Below are 14170 nucleotides of genomic sequence, written 5' to 3'. Positions count from 1 at the left end.
CTCGTTTATGGAGGTGACGAAGAGCTCGTCGTAAAGGGTTACGTCGACGCTAGCTTCGACACAGATCTGGATGACTCGAAGTCACAAACCGGATACGTGTATATTTTGAATGGAGGGGCAGTAAGCTGGTGCAGTTGCAAGCAAAGCGTCGTGGCGGGATCTACAAGTGAAGCGGAGTACATGGCGGCCTCAGAGGCAGCACAAGAAGCAGTCTGGATGAAGGAGTTCATTACCGACCTAGGGGTGATTCCCAATGCGTCGGGCCCGATGACTCTCTTCTGTGACAACACTGGAGCTATTGCCCTTGCCAAGGAGCCCAGGTTTCACAGGAAGACCAGGCACATCAAGCGTCGCTTCAATTCCATTCGTGAAAGTGTTCAAAATGGAGACATAGATATTTGTAAAGTACATACGGACCTGAATGTAGCAGATTCGTTGACTAAACCTCTCCCTAGAGCAAAACATGATCAACACCAGGACGCAATGGGTGTTCGATTCATCACAATGTAACTAGATTATTGACTCTAGTGCAAGTGGGAGACTGTTGGAAATATGCCCTAGAGGCAATAATAAATGGTTATTATTATATTTCTTTGTTCATGGTAATTGTCTATTGTTCATGCTATAATTGTGTTATCCGGAAATCGTAATGCATGTGTGAATACATAGACCACAACATGTCCCTAGTAAGCCTCTAGTTGACTAGCTCGTTGATCGACCGATAGTCATGGTTTCCTGACTATGGACATTGGATGTCGTTGATAACGGGATCACATCATTAGGAGAATGATGTGATGGACAAGACCCAATCCTAAGCATAGCTCAAAGATCGTGTATTTCGTTTGCTAGAGCTTTTCCAATGTCAATATCTTTTCCTTAGACCATGAGATCGTGCAACTCCCGGATACTGTAGGAGTGCTTTGGGTGTGCCAAAAGTCACAACGTAACTGGGTGACTATAAAGGTACACTACGGGTATCTCCGAAAGTGTCTGTTGGGTTTGCACGGATTGAGACTGGGATTTGTCACTCCGTGTGACGGAGAGGTATCTCTAGGCCCACTCGGTAATGCATCATCATAATGAGCTCAATGTGACTAAGGAGTTAGTCACGGGATCATGCATTACGGTACGAGTAAAGAGACTTGCCGGTAACGAGATTGAACAAGGTATTGGGATACCGACGATCGAATCTCGGGCAAGTAACATACCGATTGACAAAGGGAATTGTATACGGGATTGATTGAATCCTCGACATCGTGGTTCATCCGATGAGATCATCGTGGAACATGTGGGAGCCAACATGGGTATCCAGATCCCGCTGTTGGTTATTGACCGGAGGGGCGTCTCGGTCATGTCTGCATGTCTCCCGAACCCGTAGGGTCTACACACTTAAGGTTCGGTGACGCTAGGGTTGTAGAGATATGAGTATGCGGAAACCCGAAAGTTGTTCGGAGTCCCGGATGAGATCCCGGACGTCACGAGGAGTTCCGGAATGGTCCGGAGGTGAAGAATTATATATAGGAAGTCAAGTTTCGGCCACCGGGAAAGTTTCGGGGGTCACCGGTATTGTACCGGGACCACCGGAAGGGTCCCGGGGGTCCACCGGGTGGGGCCACCTATCCCGGAGGGCCCCATGGGCTGAAGTGGGAAGGGAACCAGCCCTTAGTGGGCTGGGGGGCCCACCATGGGCCTCCCCCCTGCGCCTAGGGTTGGAAACCCTAGGGTGGGGGCGCCCCACTTGCCTTGGGGGGTAAGTCTCCCCCCCTGGCCGCCGCCCCCCATGCAGATGGGTTCCAGGGCCGGCGCCCCCCCTCCAGGGGTCCTATAAATAGTGGGGGGGGGAGGGAGGGCAGCAGCACCATAGCCTTTGGCGCCTCCCTCTCCCCCTGCAACATCTCTCCCTCCCGCTAGTGCTTGGCGAAGCCCTGCCGGGATCCCGCTACATCCACCACCACGCCGTCGTGCTGCTGGATCTCCATCAAACTCTCCTTCCCCCTTGCTGGATCAAGAAGGAGGAGACGTCGCTGCTCCGTACGTGTGTTGAACGCGGAGGTGCCGGCCGTTCGGCACTCGGTCATCGGTGATTTGGATCACGGCGAGTACGACTCCATCAACCTCGTTCATTGGAACGCTTCCGCTCGCGATCTACAAGGGTATGTAGATGCACTCCTTTCCCCTCGTTGCTAGTATACTCCATAGATGGATCTTGGTGATGCGTAGGAAATTTTAAAATTCTGCTACGATCCCCATCAGAAATCATCGCCATCGTCATCACCAACGATCCTCTCATCGGGAGGGGGTCAATCTCCATCAACATCTTCACCAGCACCATCTCATCTAAAACCCTAGTTCATCTCTTGTATCCAATCTTTGTCCCAAAACCTCAGATTGGTACATGTGGGTTGCTAGTAGTGTTGATTACTCCTTGTAGTTGATGCTAGTTGGTTTATTTGGTGGAAGATCATATGTTCAGATCCTATATGCATATTAATACCCCTCTGATTATGAACATGAATATGATTTGTGAGTAGTTACGTTTGTTCCTGAGGACATGGGAGAAGTCTTGCTATAAGTAGTCATGTGAATTTGGTATTCGTTCGATATTTTGATGAGATGTATGTTGTCTCTCCTCTAGTGGTGTTATGTGAACGTCGACTACATGACACTTCACCATTATTTGGGCCTAGAGGAAGGCATTGGGAAGTAATAAGTAGATGATGTGTTGCTAGAGTGACAGAAGCTTAAACCCTAGTTTATGAGTTGCTTCGTAAGGGGCTGATTTGGATCCATATGTTTCATGCTATGGTTAGGTTTACCTTAATACTTCTTTTGTAGTTGTGGATGCTTGCAATAGGGGTTAATCATAAGTGGGATGCTTGTCCAAGAAAGGACAACACCCAAGCACTGGTCCACCCACATACCAAATTATCGAAGTAACGAACGCGAATCATATGAGCGTGATGAAAACTAGCTTGACAATAATTCCCATGTGTCCTCGGGAGCGCTTTCCTTTATATAAGAGTTTGTCCCCGCTTGTCCTTTGCTACCAAAAGGATTGGGCCATCTTGATGCACCTTACTTACTTTCATTACTTGTTACTCGTTACAAATTACCTTATCACAAAACTATCTGTTACCGATAATTTCAGTGCTTGCAGAGAATACCTTACTGAAAACCGCTTGTCATTTCCTTCTGCTCCTCTTTGGGTTCGACACTCTTACTTATCGAAAGGACTACGATAGATCCCCTACACTTGTGGGTCATCAAGACTCTTTTCTGGCGCCATTGCCGGGGAGTGAAGCGCCTTTGGTAGGTGGAATTTGGTAAGGAAAAATTTATATAGTGTGCTAAAATTTACTGTCACTTGTTAGTATGGAACATAATCCTTTGAGGGGCTTGTTCGGGGTATCTTCACCCCGACCAGTAGAGCAAAGAGTTGCTCCTCAACCTACTGAACCTACTGAAAATGTTTACTTTGAAATTCCTTCGGGTATGATAGAGAAACTGCTAGCTAATCCTTTTACAGGAGATGGAACATTACATCCCGATTTGCACCTAATCTATGTGGATGAAGTTTGTGGATTATTTAAGCTTGCAGGTATGCCCGAGGATGTTATCAAGGAGTAGGTCTTCCCTTTATCTTTGAAGGGAGAGGCATTGACATGGTTTAGGCTATGTGATGATATGGGATCATGGAACTACAACCGATTGAAATTGGAATTTCATCAGAAGTTTTATCCTATGCATCTTGTTCATCGTGATCGCAATTATATATATAATTTTTGGCCTCGCGAAGGACAAAGCATCGCTCAAGCTTGGGGGAGGCTTAAGTCAATGTTATATTTATGCCCCAATCATGAGCTCTCAAGAGAAATGATTATTCAAAAATTTTATGCTCGGCTTTCTCCCAATAATCGCTCCATGCTCGATACTTCTTGTACTGGCTCTTTTATGATGAAGACTATTGAATTCAAATGGGATTTATTGGAAAGAATTAAACACAACTCTGAAGATTGGGACCTCGACGAAGGTAAGGAGTCAGGTATGACACCTAAGTTTGATTGTGTTAAATCTTTTATGGATACCGATGTTTTCTGTTGGGGATATTACCACTGGGCGTAAACTGGCCAGGAGAGGCCGGGTTAACCCCATAGTGGTTCATTATACCTGAAGCCCATGAAGACAAGACGGTGACACTTTATGAAGGCCCAGGGCCCAAAACCGGTTTAAAGGCCTGTAGACATAGACCGGCATGAATATGTAAACTTGCGTTGTAAGATAGAGCAGAGACCGAGCCGGACACGTTTATGAGCCGGCCTCAGGATTCTGTAAACCGACGGGCGTCAACCCGTGTATATAAGGGGACGACCCGGCGGCGGTTCAGGGGGACAGACAACAACTCGAGACTCAGGCAAAGCATATTCGCTCCCTGGTCATCGAAACCCTAGCAATTCCACAACAAACTGGATTAGGATTTTACCTTCAACGCAAGGGGCCGAACCAGTATAAACTCTTTGCGTCCCTTGTCTGCTTTAACCCCTTTAAGCTAATCCGCGCAATGGCTCCACGTGTAAGTCCTTTCCTTAGGACATCTGCCGTGACAAAACCACGACAGTTGGTGCCCACCGTGGGGCTATCGCACGATGGTTTCGAGTTCTTAGAGGGCAGCTTCGAAGGACTCAAGGGCTACGCTGTGGGCCGGATGACCAAGAGTCGTCGTGGCAAGCTCTACATCGACAATGCAGGCTGGGGCCCCAAGGCCGGCTCAATCGAGTACGGGTACCGGGTCCCCTTCGGTGGCATACACGTTTTCATTGGCAAGATCAGCGAACCGGGCCCTGAGCCGGACATCTGCACCGACCTCGTTGAAACGGCTCAGCGTGCGAGACCTGCCCGGGTTAAGCCTGTCATGAAGCGTGCCTTCGTGGGAGTCATCCACGGAGGGGAATCTAAGGATAGATCGGAATCTGGTGGTGAAACCGTCGTTTATTCTGGCGACGAGTCATCGACCGGAGAGACTGAGTCGTTGTATCAGTTGCAAGATGGCCGGACTGGGGTCTGTTCCGATGGCGACAGTATTCTGGACCCCTTTGATCTGCCAAACCGGGTTGCGATCTTCATGGCTGGTACACAACCAGCGCTCCACTCTTCGACCGCAGCGGCGATGATTTCCAGGTCAGCAGCAACGACAGTGGCCGGGGCAGGAGGCCCTGTGCGACCGCCGGCTCAGGTTCTATCTGATTTATTTGACGCTTTGGCAACGCTGATGGCGGAGGTTAACTCGGCGGATCAAGATGCACATAATGCGGAAATAGCGAAGGTGAAAGATCAGATCACCCAGGCCAAAGCCGACTTGGCAGCTGAGGATACCAGGATGGCTACGGAACGGGCCGCATTGGATGCACATGCTTACCGGCTTATGCTGGATCAGAGTGCGTCGAACGACGTCCTGAAGAGGAGGTACCGATCTCGTCTGCCTCCGGTTTATGAAGCTAGGAACGTCTTTAATACCCCAGGAGCAGGGACCAGTAATCCGCCGGTGGTAAACCGGGCGGAGGCACCTGGAGCGGGGGCGCCGGTTCAGCCACGTTTGGTGGATCCGCCTCACCAGAACAACATTGTGACACAACATGTTCCGACACCACTGGGTCATTACTCTAACCCGATGGACAACATTGTCGCTGCCGCTTCACGGCTGGCGGCCCTCCCGATCGAAGGCGAGTCTCCGGTGGCAGTCGAAACGCGACGGGCTAGGGAGCTTCTTCAGACTGCTTTGGTTCAGCAGCAGGCTTATTCATATAGTCGCGAGAGGATCCATTCTACTCCCCGCCCAAGCCGGAGCTATAGCAGGCGTATGGATGAACCGGCCGTATCAAGCAATGCACGAAACCGTGATCCGCCCCGTGGCCATAACCCGGCGGGTGGTGGCGGTGATGCTCAGGATCTGGTGGATCACGCTCGAGCTCGTCGAGATGCCGAGTTAGCAGCACAGCACGAGGCTCGCCAACTTACTCCGGTTCGTCCAACCACATCGGTGGAACCAGGAGTTACTTCCAGCTCTTTGGGGGTACCATGTCTTGTCCCGGCGCTGCGCAACATGCGTCTGCCCAAGGATTTCAAAGGCCCGCGCAAAGTGCCGAATTACACCGCCGATTTATCCCCCGAGACATGGGTCGAAAGCTATGAGATGGCAATGGAGATGCTGGATGTGGACGATGCGGCGTGTGCTAAATACTTCACCATGATGCTAGAGGGGACGGTCCGCACTTGGCTGAAGAGCTTACCGGCTAATTCTATTAGGTCAGGGGCCGAGTTGAGAGCCCGGTTTATCCAGAATTTCAAGGATACATGCAAGCAGACCATGTCAATTGTGGACTTAGCTGCCTGTGTCCAGGAGGAAGGAGAGTCAACAACCCGTTGGGTGCGCCGGGTTTCGGAGATTTTGCATTCATCGGACCGCACCAACGCTGATACCACAGTTTTAACATTGGAAGGCAATTGCCGGTTTGAACCCCTGAAGTTGAAGTTAGGACGGCTCAAACGTCATTGTAATGACATGGGAACACTTATGGCAGCTCTGGTAAAGTATGCTGACTCTGATAGTACCAAGGACCCCGAGTCTGACGATGATAAGACAGGGAAGGGAAAGAGGAGCGGCAACGCCAAGGGGCAGCAGCATAACCCGGCGGGTCATGGAAACGGCGGCAAGCGTAAGGCGGACCACAACTTAGACTTTGTGGCTAATACCAACACACATGACAAAGGCCAGCGGCGTAAGGGTAAACCGCCCCAGCGTGGTGGAGGGCCAAGTCCTAACCCGGACCGTCTGTCTTATCTGTTGAACCAGCCTTGCCCAAAACACGGAACGAAGGAGACACCGTCCATGCACCTCTGGAAGGATTGTTATATCATGCAGGAATTCAAAAATTCTGATATCTTTCGGTATGATCATGGACCGGGTGGCGGTTCATGCCCCGGATCTCATGGGCCGGGTTATGGTGGAGGCAATTCCGGTTCAGGCTTCCACGGTAATCAGGGTGGACATAACAATCAAGGAAATCAGAGCAACCAAGGTGGTTATAATCATCAGGGCAATCAGCAGCAACAACAGCAGTCGGGTTATCAGAGCAACCCAAAGCAGTTGAATAGTGGGCAGTATCATGTCTTCACTACTAGCTTGTGCAAGCGCGATCAGAAGCTTCATAAGAGGGCAGTGAACTCCGTTGAACCGATGGTGCCCCGTTACTTACGCTGGTCTGAGCAGCTGATCGTGTGGAGTAGAGAGGATCATCCACCCCGGGTTGACAATCCGGGTCATCTGGCATTGGTGGTGGCGCCTTAGGTGGGAGGTTATAAGTTCACTAAGGTACTCATGGATGGGGGGGAGTAGTATCAATATCCTTTATTACGGAACTTTCCGTCGCATGGGGTTAACAGATAAAAATCTTAAACCGTCCAATACAGTGTTCCATGGTGTGGTGCCTGGTAAATCGGCATATCCTGTTGGTAAAATAGCTCTGGAGGTGGCTTTCGAAGATGAGCATGACTCGAGATCAGAAACATTGACCTTTGAGGTGGTGAAAATCAAAAGCCCGTATCATGCCCTGTTTGGACGGCCAGCTTATGCTAAGTTTATGGCACGACCTTGTTATGTCTATCTGCAGCTCAAGATGCCGGGTCACAAGGGGACTATAACAGTGCATGGGAGCCGCAAGATCGCTTTGGAGTGTGAAGAAGGTGATGCGGCTTATGCTGAGTCGGTTTGTGCAACAGAAGAGTTGAAGTTTTACAAAGACAATGTTGATCCGGCAGATATGACTTCATTGAAGAAACCAACTACAGAGCATGATCCGGCCCTGAAGTTTAAATCGGCTGATGAGACAAAGCTTGTTGATTTCATGCCTGGCGATTCGTCCAAACAGTTTAGCATCAGCGCTAACTTGGATCCGAAATAGGAAAGCGCGCTCATCGAGTTCATCCGTGAGAATCGGGACATCTTTGTGTGGAAGCCTTCTGACATGCCAGGTGTACCGAGAGAATTCGCTGAGCACACTCTCAATGTTGATCCCAAGTATAAATCGGTCATGCAATTTCTTCACCGGTTCAATGAAGAAAGACGCAAGGCTATTGGAGAAGAAGTTGCCAGGCTCTTGGCGGCTGGGTTTATCATCGAAGTGTTTCATCCTGAGTGGTTGGCTAATCCGGTGCTAGTACTTAAGAAGAATGGCACTTGGCGTATGTGTGTGGACTACACAGATCTCAACAAGGCTTGCCCAGCAGATCCTTTTGCTCTCCCGCGTATTGATCAAATCATTGGTGCTACGGCGGGTTGCGAGCGTTTTAGCTTTCTGGATGCATATTCTGGTTATCATCAGATCAAAATGGCAGTTAAGGACCAGGAGAAGACAGCCTTCATAACTCCTTTTGGAGCCTTCTGTTATGTGTCTATGCCCTTTGGGCTCAAGAGTGCGCAGGCAACTTATCAGCGGTGTGTGCAGAATTGTCTTCATGATCAGATCGGCCGCAATGTTCATGCTTATGTGGATGATATTGTGGTAAAATCTAGACAGAAGGAGATGTTGATAGATGACTTGAAGGAGACCTTTGATAACCCGCGGGTTTATAAAATGATGCTTAATCCAGCCAAGTGTGTTTTTGGTGTACCGGCAGGCAAGCTCTTGGGCTTTTTGGTGTCTAACAGGGGCATTGAAGCTAATCCGGAAAAGATCAAAGCCATCACCTCTTTGGCCAAACCGAAGTGTATCAATGATGTTCAACGCCTGGCAGGCCGGATTGTCGCGTTGAGCCGGTTTATCAGTCGCCTTGGCAAGAAGGCCATCCCTTTGTATCGGATGCTGAAGAAAACGGATAACTTCGTCTGGAGTGACGCCGCTAATGAAGCATTTGAGGACTTAAAGCGGCAGCTGGCTAATCCGCCGGTTCTCGCTGCTCCGATTGACAAAGAGCCATTGTTGCTATATGTGGCAGCTAACGCCCGGGCTGTTAGCGTGGCTATTGTGGTGGAGCGCAAGGAGGCCGGAAAGGAATATCTGGTTCAACGGCCGGTTTACTATAATAGTGAGGTACTTATTGAGTCCAAGCAGAGGTACCCGCATTGGCAGAAGTTGGTGTATGGAGTTTTCATGGCAAGCCGGAAGCTTAAGCAATATTTCCAAGGTCATCCCATCACGGTGGTCAGCTCTGCTCCTTTGGGGGATATAATCCAGAACATGGAAGCAACTGGCCGGATTGCTAAGTGGGCTATCGAGCTCGGGCCTCACGGGTTGAAATACATACCCCGAACGGCGATCAAATCTCAGGCACTTGTGGATTTCATCAATGATTGGACAGAACTACAAGCGCCAGAAGAGAAGCCGGATCATACTTATTGGACTATTCATTTTGATGGGTCCAGGCAATTGGAGGGCTCGGGGGCTGGAGTCGTATTAACTTCCCCACGAGGTGATAAGTTTTGTTATGTTCTCCGTTTAATGTTCCCTTGCACTAACAACGCAGCTGAATATGAGGCCTTACTCCATGGTCTTCGGATGGCTAAGGAGATGAACCTAAGCCGAGTTAAGTGCTTCGGTGACTCGGACCTGGTGGCTCAACAAGTGTCCGGCACTTGGGACTCCAAGGACCCACTCATGGCGGCATATCGTCGTGAGGTGGATATTGTTGCAGGTCACTTCAAGGGTTATCAGGTGGATCATGTGGACCGGCAGAAGAATGAAGCGGCGGGCGCTTTAAGCCGCTTGGGTTCCTAACGTAAACCGGTTCCACCTAATGTCTTCCTGGATGTGCTGCATAATCCGTCCGTCAAGCTCCCTGGTGAAGAGGATTTGGCTATTCCTGATCCGGAAGCTCAGTTGGTGGCGGCTCTTCATGTTATTCCGGATTGGACGGTTCCATATTTGGCATATATGAACCGGGGCGAGTTACCAGAGGATGAAACTTTGGCCAGACAGATAATCCGGTGGTCCAAGTCCATGACTATTATCAATGGAGAGTGACATCATTGCAGTGTGACAGGGGCGTTTCAACGCTGTGTGTCTCCTGAAGAAGGCCGTGAAATTTTGCGTGAGATCCACGAAGGAGATTTCGGTCACCATGTCGGTTCAAAATCTCTAGTGGCCAAGGTGTTTCGTCATGGTTTTTATTGGTTAACAGCTCATGCTGATGCCGAGGACTTGGTTAAAAGGTGTGATGGATGTCAAAAATTCTCACGACGTGCTCATGTACCGTCTCAAGAATTGAGGATGATTCCAATCACTTGGCCATTTGCAACTTGGGGGCTGGATATGGTTGGCCCCTTGAAGAGATCCAAGGACAAGAAGACCCACCTTTTGGTGGCGGTTGATAAGTTCACGAAGTGGGTGGAGGTAGAGCCAGTCAGTAAGTGTGATGCAGCTACGGCGGTTCAATTCATCAAAAAGGTGATCTTCCGGTTTGGCCTTCCACACAACATTATAACAGACAATGGCACCAATCTGTCAAAGGGTGCCATGAAGGAGTTCTGTCAACGTGAGCACATCCGGCTTGACGTATCATCAGTGGCTCACCCCCAGTCTAATGGTCAAGCGGAGAGGGCCAATCAAGAGATCTTGAGAGGCATCAAACCCCAGCTTATGGTTCCTTTGCAACGGACGTCGGGTTGTTAGGTTGAGGAGTTACCTTCTGTGTTATGGAGCATCAATACCACACCCAACAGATCAACGGGATACACGCCTTTTTTCATGGTTTATGGTGCAGAGGTGGTTCTTCCTAGTGACATCTGTCATGACTCACCCCGTGTAGCGGCATATGTCGAAGCTGACAATGAGAAGGCACGGCAGGAAGCTCTCGACCTGTTAGATGAGGAGCGCGACATGGCAGCAGCCCGTTCGGCGATTTATCAGCAAGATCTGCTTCATTATCACAGCCGCCGGGTTAGAACCAGAACCTTTCAAGAAGGCGATTTGGTGCTCCGACTCATCCAGGATCAGTCGGATATGCACAAGTTGTCCCCCCTTGGGAAGGACCCTTTGTGGTCAGCAAGAATCTGCACAACGGGTCATACTACCTAATCGATGTTCGAGAGCGCAAAGACTCACGCAAATCGGAGGAGGAGACCCACCGGCCGTGGAATATCGCTCATCTTCGGCCCTACTATACTTGAGCCATAGGCTCTGCTTTTGTACATAGTTATGACAATGTATATATTATGATCAATATAATAAACCGGAACCTCAGCTAAAGCGGGGTATCTGTTGTTTTTCTTACATCATGTGTGGTTACATGGAGCTTCTGTTTATAAAGCGGCGTCCGGTTTACCCCTTGATTCAGCTTATCAAAGCTTTATACAACATCACTTGGGGGCTTGGTCGTATCCGAACCATAGCTACACCTCTTGATCGGCGCAATGCCACAACATCACTTGGGGGCTTGGTCGTATCCGAACCATAGTCACACCTCTTGATCGGCTCAAAGCCAAATCAATCCGGGGCCAAAGAGAGTGTTGCAAAACAACAACTCAAACATAGGCACCCGCTGAGCACAGCTCAAAATGTTACTTGGGGATTCTTTGCTGTCGAAATGAAGAAAGAATCTACACTTGTAATAGGCTATCAAGCCATGGCTTGGAAGCCTGGTGTATACACCTAAAACCCCGGGTTAGCCTGCCTATTTAAGTAAGTCACTCCGCCCAGGTAAACCTGGTACGACCCTTCGAACTTTGACAAGTTACTCTGATAAGACCCTGAACTTATCAAGTTAAAACAATGATTGGTTAAGGATTGAGGACCATCTTAAAAGGCTTTGTGAAATGGTTTAACTCAGTGGCCTGGCAGCCCATGAAAAGCCTCGAATTTGGGGCCTGGCAGCCCGCGAAAAGCCTCGACTACAAGTTTTCATTTGCTTTTGCCAAGTTTTTCTCTCTTTTGACAAGACTTATGATGTTTTTTGATAAACCGGTGTTCATCAACCCGGCTAGGCTGTCAACTACAAGTTGTCAGTACATAATCACTTATAACCCGGAGTTTCTTAAACCCGGTCTGGTTTTGACTCAAAGTCACCAGTATTGAATAAACCGGTGTTTACCACAACCCGGAATGGTTTTATTGTAAACCGGCATAATATGACAGGAGTTACTGATACTCCGGATTAGGTTATTACCCTCACTACAAAGTTGGTCAGCCGACATTATGCCTCAAGATCACAGGTCACATATTTCCATATTTGATTATCTTTTTACAACCTTGGTTATATATATATTTGGGCATCATGACCCGCCCGGTGGTAAACCGCCAGGGCGCTTCAAGCTTCTTATCTGCAGGGATAGCTTGAATAAATTGCTATGGATTATGAACATCATATCTTAAGCATGGCGGATTAGCAAGCATCAGTCGCAGATAAATATGCACGAAGGCATAACAGACCAAGTGTTTTAACTAGCCTATTACAAGGCGTTTCAGTGCCCAAAAGGATAATTGTTTCTTAAATACGTGTTGCAGCACATGGAAGACTAAACCGGCCTCCTGATTATGATTGGTCACCGGCTTGACCTGATGGCTGCGGATCATCTTGCACTGGTTCATCCTCTTCGTCTCTACCCAGCGGCTGGAAGTCAATAGTTGTCCAGTCGATCCCAGTTAACGCTTGGAACACAACTTCGTCGCTTATAAGGGTGGACGGTTCAATATCAGGGGCATAAGTGTGCTTACGGATTGGAGGGATCAGGTTTTGAGCCTCTGGAGTCGGTGTAGCAACCCGTTTGTTATTGGTGTCATAACTCGCCTGGTAAAATGAAAGATCAGCCTCTTCAGCAAGTTGACAAGCCAGTGGACGAACTTCCCGATTTATGGCGTGGAGATCATCAGTGCAAAATTCTGATCCATCTTCTTTTAAGCTTGGGTAGCCTTTAATGACGTGTGCCGGATCAAGATCAGGCACCCATGCTTTTGCCCGGGTTAGTGCAGTCAAAGCGCCAGCCCTTGCAGCAGATCTTTTTAGCTCTTCTACCCGGGCAGGCAGCATAGATAGCTTGTCTAAGGTATCCTTGATTAACGTCGGGGGCAGTTTATTGTGAGAAGCGGTGCAGATGATTCGTTGCGCACCGATATACAATTGCTCTATCAGCGTGTAGGCAGCTTTCAGCTTTTTCTGTACATCAGAGCCCGGATGATTAATGCGAGTTCCTGCATCGTTACAAACGTCAGTAAACCAGCAATGCATGGAAAGATATGTTGAAAGTATAAGGCAAGGATGCTTACCGAACACAGCAGCAGTCATGGCATGTATCTGCCGCTTTACGCCAGTCAACTCATCTACCACCGGTTTAAGAGCTGCTTCTGCGTCTTCGGCTCTTTTCTGCAAAGCAGATTTTTCCGTGTTCCAATCTGCACGCTCTTTGTTGAAACTCTCCTTTAGTTTTTCCATAGCGGCTAAAGCGCTAGTCAGCTCATCCTTTGCCTTGGCGGTTTCGGCTTGCTGGGATTTGATGTTCTCTTGCGGAAGCGGTTTGAACTTCTTTTTTGCTCAGTTCAGCCTATAACAAGACAGAAGTATAATGAGTTGGTGCTACATGTTTGAAGTACCAAGCACATAACAAGTTATGTACTTGATACTTGGGGGCTAATGCATATTTGCTGGTTCTCGGAAATTTTTACAAGTCCCAAGCACAATACAAGTATTACTCTTGGCACCTCAAAGTACTGATTTGGGAAGTCTTTTAACAGTCCCGGTTCATCTTAAAGTGATAACCCGGTCCCTGGAGGCTAAGCATGATAGGTTGTTGCTAAGTCCCGGTTCAGATTGATATCATAAACCGTCACTTGGGGGCTACTGGAGTTTATATTTGGAATTTACAAGAGAGACAGTTAAGCAGAGTTGAGCATTAGTTACCTCATATCGCTCTTTCATCAAATTTACCAAACCGGCTTCATAGTCACGGCTGGTGTACAGACGGTTCAAGAAGCCAGAGTGAAGGTCTTGAGCATTGAGATGGGCATAGCTTGACAAATCGGCGTTCCATTTGCCTTTGCCGATAGCAGAGAGCTCGTCCTTGGCAGTATGCTTTGATAAAGCAACAGGATTGCCAGGAGTGGTATGGCCAATGCCAGTAATCATGACATCATCCTCTTTATCATCAGCAGCTTTCACGGGAGTTGGCGGTTTGTCGGTAGCCTTAGCT

The sequence above is a fragment of the Aegilops tauschii genome, chromosome 7 (genome assembly GCF_002575655.3).
Source record: "Aegilops tauschii subsp. strangulata cultivar AL8/78 chromosome 7, Aet v6.0, whole genome shotgun sequence".
Lineage (NCBI taxonomy): Eukaryota > Viridiplantae > Streptophyta > Magnoliopsida > Poales > Poaceae > Aegilops > Aegilops tauschii.
Note: the sequence above shows the minus strand (reverse complement) of the source record.